This window comes from Mytilus edulis, chromosome 4 (assembly GCF_963676685.1).
Source record: "Mytilus edulis chromosome 4, xbMytEdul2.2, whole genome shotgun sequence".
Taxonomy (NCBI): Eukaryota; Metazoa; Mollusca; class Bivalvia; order Mytilida; family Mytilidae; genus Mytilus; species Mytilus edulis.
This window is the reverse complement of record NC_092347.1, coordinates 24,455,289-24,464,159: the sequence shown is the minus strand read 5'-3', so window position 1 is coordinate 24,464,159 and position 8,871 is coordinate 24,455,289.

Genomic DNA, 8,871 nt, shown 5'->3' with positions numbered 1-8,871 from the left:
GCACTTATAGAAACAGAATTTCTAAAAGCTTAATCTTAAAACATTACGAATATCAATGAATCAGATAATTGTTATCAAGTGCAATGGAGGGATGACTTTTGCAAATTAAAATGCAGGGGTTAAACCATCTTTCCTGTTTACAAAACTTTGAATTTTTCGACAAACTAAGGATTTTTTTATCCCAGGCATAGATTACCTTAGATGTATTTGGCACAACTTTTTGGAATTTTGGATCCTCAATGCTCTTCAACTTTGTACTTGTTTGGCTTGATAAATATTTTGATATGAGCGTCACTGATGAGTCTTATGTAGACGAAACGCGCGTCTGGCGTACTATAAATTATAATCCTGGTACCTTTGATAACTATTCGACACAAAGTAAGGCAAAAATAAAAATCATAAGAATACATGTAGTACCATTTTCGATATTTGTGCAATTGTGCTAAAACAAATCTGAATTATTTTTGTGCTTACAAACACGTCTAGAACATAACATCAATAAATATAAGAATATTAGCTGTTTGAACACAGCGCTCGTCTTTTTTTCATGACATAAATTAGAATATTGTACATCAAAACAAATTTAGTTATTACAAGTCATTACATAAAACAGACGAAATGTGTGAAAAAATATTTGGAATCACACTTCTCATAACGGTTTCAGATCAAAACGTGTCGAAAAAGTAAAACCCTCCTGCATTTTATGTGATATCTGTTATGTTTTGACATTACCCTTTCCAAAAAAAATCAGTTAATTCAAATGTTTAAACTAATATATTTAACAAATAGATAATAATAAAATTGAGAAAGGAATAAGTATTCTATACAATACAGATAATTATACCTTCTAGAATTGTACAATTAATCTCTATATCCTTGGATTATTTGTGAAATCGTAAACTTTGGAGGTTATACATCATTATCCCATACAAAACATCAAATCTTATAAAAGCATTTTAAACTCTATAATGCAAAATTGTTTCAGATTTTTTTTGTCATACGTTAAACTATGTACATGAAATATATAATATAACTCCAAACAATGTAAACACAACTTGACTACAAGTTTTGTCAATGACGGAGAGTTAACTATATGCTAAATAAAGAAAAATGTAGAATAGTAATCATATTTATGTACTACTTTAATCGTAATCATGGAATTAAGGAGTTTGGACATAGTGATTTGAATTTCAGATTAACCATAGGTGACCTTCTGCTGTTTTGAGCCCTTTGGCCGGGTTGTTGTCTCTCTGACACATTTCCAATTTTCATTCTCAATTTTATGAATCGACGTGCGAAATTTAATGTATCTCCGATAGTCAACTTGTCTAAATGATAATAAGATATTGCATATCTTTTATAATCTGTTTGGAATATATAACATCTCAAATGGGATATAAATTTTCTTTGAAAAAATTAAATTTGGATTTTTAGGAAAATATCACAACGTACAAATGATAACATAAAATGCATCAAATTTTGGTAGGGAACTTATCTTGAAACCTGGTCTTAAATGTGACTGATCCCTCACCTGATGCTGATTTTAAGGGATCAAGCAAATTACATGAACGATAATCATTTTTCTTTTCCAGATACTCATTTCGATATCCAATGTCCTTTCAGTGATGCTTGAAACCAAAAAATCTAAATATCGTAAGCTAACTGCTGTGTTAGAAACAAACTAACCAAAACCTCTTACATTGATCTGAACAGTACACTTTTCAATGCATTATGCAGATTCATGAACACGGAGGTTTTTGGCACATTCACAACATAATGGTAATATAATGTCTTAAACAGGTTATCAGACGACTAATGTTGGGTGACTAATCCTAACCTGCAAACGGTACTATAAGTTCTTGGTGGCAATCTTTTTTGTGCATGTTCCTTTTTCATTCAACCTGAGCTGACCTATTTTTTTTAACTGTGTTCGGATTAACTCATCATAGATACCAGGATTGAAATTTAGTAACTACGTTAGACGCGTGTTTCGTCTACAAAAGACTCATCAGTGACGCTCGAATAAAAAACCAAATAAAGTATGAAGTTTAGGAGCTATACCTAAAAGTTTTGCCAAATACAGCTAAGATAATCTATTCCTGAGGTAGAAAAGCCAGAAAGAAAGTCCAATCTTAACAAGTCACAACAATCACTTATAGAAACTTACGTATATAAACTCATCATAGATACCAGGATTAAAATTTTATGTTTATGCCAGACGCGCGTTTCATCTATAAAAGATTCAAACAGAATCCCTCACAAACTGGCCATGACCTTCTTATGTGTTTATAGTTATAATATGAAACATGAGAGTAATATTAATGTTCATCAAAACAAAAACAAAGGAATTTTAATATAAACTATTTTTCTTTGTAAATGCAATTATCAAAATCCTGTTTCATTTAGATGGTTTAAACTGATGTTATCTATTACAAAAACTCATTAATGTGAAAACAATTGAAATTATGATGATTTGTTATACTTTCATTTTACTGATGTATATTTTCTTTATTTTCAGATAGTGATGACTTGGTAGAAAACAGGAGTCTTAATAATTAGCTTTTCTTCCTTGAATGAAGATAAGGGTTTGATGAGAAGTTTTTGAAGGACGGCTTTTGCCTCCATCTAGACACTATCCTCCAAAGACTGGACATTGGGTTTTTTATGGGAAGGAGGCTGCTTTGGGCTCAGACGGTATTAATATGGAAATGTTTTTCAGTTTCTCTCTTTCAAAGTATGATGAAGGTCTTTTTTGCATACTCCCATAAATAAAATTGAGAATGGATACGGGGAATGTGTAGAAGAGACATCAATCCGACCAAAGACCAGACAACAGTAGAAGGCCACCAATGGATTTTAATTAATTCAGTTGACTATTGATACTTGTTAATAAGCAATATTGTCAGCCGTTCATTCAAACTATGCAACTATACCTACCAGCAGCTCTATTACCCATTCTTCTAATATTTTTTTTCAGAAACTATATATCTTGCTTGAATGTCATTCATTTGTCAGGCAAAGTGCACCACAGACTGTTACTAGTATCATAAAACTATTGGAGGAGTTCCGGTCATCACCCGATAAATCATCTGTAAAACCCAATAAACTTTTTAAAGCATCATTTTTTAAACTTTCTAGAGGACAGTGCCAAAAGTTAATACACTATATGCGAGTCTACAGAATGAATCCAACATGGGCAGATTGTAAATACTTACACATCAACATTACACATGTAACATATCAGTCGTATGTACTTTCTAGTGACTTCAAAGAGCTTCGGATTCTGTATAAAAAAGAGGTTTACAAAGAACATCTTTTGAAAATAGCATTATGTAATATATGTAAGGAAAGAAAAGTTAAAATCAGCGTAACATAGCATGTTTCAAACTTTAATTCAACAATGAAGTTAGAATTGGAGTTCTTTGAAAGCTATTAATTTATTTATTCATTAGGCCTATTGTTGTGCATCTGAACATAAAAGGATCAGTATCATAATGTATTACTTATGACAAGTTAATCTGGCATTGCCCAAAAAACGAAATTGTACAAATAATCCAAGTGTTTATCAACAAAACAACACAAAAACCAAGAAACATAGTTCATAAGTTAACCAAGGATTTGTATAGAAATAACTACACAAATACTTGATTAAACTTATTGCCCTCAACAAAACACTTCAATCATCTTCGAAAAGAATGATAATGGACGATCAGCAATAAATGATGGTCTAATAAATGTGGTTCCTGTACGCCATACGGATGTTACTTAGTTTACAAATGTGTAGAACACAACGAATTTTAACAGAAAGATTTAAAAAAAAACAATGGTTGGTGTTAAGGGTTCGTGCTATAGCGGATTCGCATATTGTTGTCTACCCCTTGGCCAGTTATCTCTGGTGAAGGATTTTTTAACAAATAAACAAATTGGTTAATCTTTAGTGCATGTAAATTCTCCACTAACTTATTGAATTTGAAAGTACGAAGATTTTCTCTGAGTAAAAGAAGGATTTTTGAATGATAAAACTAACCATACTTGGAAAAGTAAAATATGAAAAAAAAACAGGACATGGAATAAAAACCATGACAGATTAAAAAAAAAACACACGGTCTACGGTTTTCATGTTTGTATGGACTGTTTTTAGGGATTAGGATTATAGCACAATGTTGACTGTTGTATTATTGATAGTTCTACCTATTATGTCTGTTTGGTTTTTTTTCACGCATCGTTGTCAATATAATGGAATTTGATGCGACTGTCATACAAGTGAGAGGTTTTGTAAGCTATAAAATAAGGTTCAATCCACCATTTTATACATAAAAAAGATCCCTGTACCATATCAAGAATATGACAGTTGTTATCCATTCGTTTGATGTGCTTGAGCTTTAGATTTTGACATTTAATTAGAGACTTTCCGTTTTAAATTTTCCTCGGAGTTCAGTATTTTTGTGATTTTACTTTTTTTTTATAAAAATATTAACATACGTATTGTAACGTTTTCACTCGGTGTTGCTATAGCGTTTTCGTTACCCTAAAGTGAAACTCTGACCCACTGACAAAACTAGACAATCCGTCAGACAAACTAATACTCGGCAATTACTACTGTTTCAAATGACTGCTCTCTTGGGTTAACTCAACCCTGTAATCCAATAGTTATATTTAATTATGCGTTGTTTCAGAAGACAGAAATAAATAATTCGTTTAAAGTTAATGATTTAATGAAGTGTTACTATGATCAGTTATAGATATGTAATTCAGACAATTTCAATAGTGTATCTCTTTTTGCATCAGATCAACACAATAAATAACACTTAAATAGTATGCAAGCTAGTGAGTACTCTGGTCAAGCTCTATATACACATGTATTAAATAAACAATTATATTAACAAGTATTTATAGAAATCTCTATAATTATATAAGTTATGTCGACTTCAAATGTATAAGTTGCGACTCCGGGTTTTACTGTACTTTTTGTGAATATTTGACTTCGTAATATATAAGAATCGTTAATAAATACAGTTTCTATACTATTGGTATATCAAACAAATAATACAAGAATAACTTTAACTGCTACTTTCTCTGAAGAAAAACTATATTGGCGTCTTATTTGAATAGCGAATTTAAGACTCGAGACTGCGTCGTTGAGTCTCTGTATAAAATATGGAATATTTTATGCTTCTGACTTTTCTTTACTTTTCAGTATATAACTTTTTGTACATCTAATGATCTCTGATCTTTAGAGTCTCTTATAATATAAAATTATAAATCTATGTTTTACATAAAGTAAAACTTTGACAAAATACTTCCTAACGATTTAAAAGTGCAAGACTCAAATTCTAAGTTACAGTGAAGAAAGGATTTATTATTTAGGCTTGTGATTGTAAGCAACCTTTTGCCTTGTCAGTCCGATCACGACTAACGCGCTTATTGGTAGTTCAATATTTATACAACAAAAAGACTTAAAAGATTTCATATTGACGTCAAAAGCGACTCGAAAGACTATTTCAACGTATTATTAATTAACTGGAGCTTATTTGACTAAATACGAGTAAAACTGCCAAATCGATAATTTTGTCCTATAAGGCCAATACGGATTTTTCCGTATTGGCCCGGGTTTAGCAAGCCCAATATTAGCATATTCGATTAGCTCTAGACTAATCGGTTGAAATCCCGATAACTCTAGAGTAACTGAAAGTAAACAGTTGTTTTGAAGACGCAGTTGTCATTTAGTTATCTTCAACATGCTGAAAATGTCAGTATGGCAAACATTTCTGGCGAAAGACGGTCACATTCATTTAAAAGATATTTTGAAGGCAGACGATAGAACTGTTTCAGGTTTGGGGAACGAGTAGATTATCACAAAGTTCATTTCTTGACGACCTCATAATTTCACGATTGTACACATCGATTTTAAATTAGTTTCTGCGTAACACATGCAATGGCAGTACCTTTCCAATTACTATTTATGTGTTGCGTCTAAATTTAAGTTGTAACACTTTATAGTGACTGAAAAGGGTAGAAAAATTCATCAGATGAGAAAATGCTGAAGACACCTGCATCTAATAAAAAGAAACAAACTGAGATTTGGATAGTTCCACTTCAAGGTAAAAATATTTATCTCTTTTGAAATGAAATTAAAAAAATATTGTAACACTTTAGTTTATTAATAAAGATATTATTACGTGTATTTACGTGTGTTGGACTGGTTAATTAATAAAGGTATCATTGCGTAACAATTTTCATATTGGCTTAGTTATAGGTCCTCGGGCAGCCATATTGGCCTTCGGCTTCGCCTCAGGCCAATATGGTACCCTCGGACCTATAACTAAGCCAATATGAAAATTGTTACGCAATAATACCATAATATTGCCGTTCACGACAGTGCACTTTGACGGTTTAAGATAAAGCGACTCCAGTAGACTTGGCGGACATTACAAGGACAAAGAGAGACTCTGAGTCTCTAGAAACTTGACCAGGTTAACTAATTCACTCAATATAATTATATATAGAGATTAAAACAACATACTACAATCGTCAACAAATATATAAAGGTAGGTCCAGTATAAGGAAATTCTGTATTAACACTGTACAAAAATAAATAGAAAGGCGACTCAGTTTCAGGTGGGACTTGACGTTATTCTTATCTTTGCTCAAGTTACTGTTCATAAAACAATATGATTAAGTGTTAAATATCTAAGATAACTTATTCTAATAAAAAGAAACATATTCAAAAATTTATAAGTATCCAATACGGTTAAACGGAGATTTAACTGTTGATAAAAAGAGAAAAGGAGGAGGGGACAAAAACTGTTGAACAACGAGGACGAAATCCGTTACAGTATTAATTCAGTATCGCAAAGAAGACCCAGAACCTGTCTGTGTAGGTTATTTTTAATGTTACGTTCAATTGAGAAAAATCTGTTGATTTTATTTGTAATTTGCTGACTAACTATCGGCTTTTAGCTTATCCGTTAATGGTCAGAGGACTGAATGCAGAGTTCATACTTGTCCCTTTTCTTTTGTTTACACATGAAATTGATGAGGTGCTAATAATCCGTAGCATAATTTCAGGAAACGCATTTAAAGGCAAATATTGTTCTTAAACCAATTCAATATTATTAATCCGCAATGGTGAAAAATGTATTGTAATATAAGTATAGAAGTAGCCGTCAGTAAGTTAATTGCACTCCAATTTGACCTAAAGTAGTCAATAACTTAAGTGATATTTAATGGTTTGTTTTCGTAATATTACTGTAATAAAACATCCTCACAGTCCATCTTACAATGGAATATTAAACAAAATTGATAGGAGAATAATCTTGTTATCTTCTAATATTTTGAATATGTGAAATTAATTATCCCACTGTTCACGTATATCAATATCCCATTAAAATGCATACTTTAACAGGCAGGTACAATAGTATATAAGATTTAACAGCTTAAGCACATCAGATAGCGATTCATTTCTCATGCGGGAGTGGGTAGAATAAATATGTAGTTGTCTCCCGGGAGGGCACTTTCCATTATACTACATTTGTTGGTCATAAACTTACAGTTGAGTTGCATTATTAAATTCATTTAATGGAAACATTAGTTGCATCACAAGAACTATTTGAACTTTATTTTCTATTGACTACGACACACACCTAATTGTTGTTGACACTAACGACAGCTCTTTTGATTATGCAGATACATTTAAGAAATTTTGTTTATTCACTTAAATTTAGTACATTATTTAGCTGAATCCAATTGGGTTGATACATGTTTATACACGAAGATTATATTACATATTTCATTTTATATTAAATTACAGCATCAAACATTACGTAAGGTTTTCTTTAGTTTATCACACAATACAATAATAAACAACGTAACATTAAGTTTATAAAAAGACAGTGAATATTTACAAAATACTCAACAATGTTTTATTCAAACAATATGTTACAGAGATAGTATCAATGGAGCACACATTAGCTATTAAGCAGTTGAAGTTAGGAACATATTTACGCTTTAAAGTGGTTGCAGTAGGGAGCCCACCTTATGTATCAACATATTTTACTTTCAAGAAGCATTGTGAAATATTTTAGATGTTCGAGGCTAAGTTTAAATAGACATATATAAGGTACAAACTGTTACAAAATATATGCCACATGCATTTATTGTTTAACCTAAACGAACTCGTCACTTATATTAACTGTTATCAGCCTTTTCCATTCCGTCACACAAAAGAGAAAGAAGAGTACCTAAGCGACAATGTTAATCTTAAATAAAGGACAATGGTGGTTCCAGACAACCTATAAGTAGAAAGAACATAAAAAATCTTATCCCAAAAACACACCAACGAATACATAACCTATCTTGATATTATTGAACCAAAGTCTATGTCTCCTGCTTTAAGCCTGAGAAAATAATGTTGTCATGTTTCTGTTCTCATGCGGAAATTGTTTAAAAATCGGATACCCAGATTATTTTCAATCCAACATAACGTATATCGCATGCAGAGTTTGATATCCTTACCCTCCTGAGCTTCATAGGAAATCGCATTATCACAATAGTGAAAAAAACAAATTAGATGAAGTTCTAGAATATCAATTATCCAGGTAAATATGAAGCAAAATATATAAAGAAAATAGTTTGTTTACCATATATTTTTTTATAAGTAACTAAAGAACTCTTACGTAATGTTGTCTTACATGTATTTATTCATCCTTGGAATTCCCATTCTTACCCTGATTATTCTGTAAGGTCAACCTAGAAATATGCAACGAACTTATAACTATCGGTACATATCACCTTGATAATCATATTTAATTAGAAAATAATTAAAATTGCTTGAATCATGCAGTAAAGGAATTCGTTTTCTCACTGTAATAA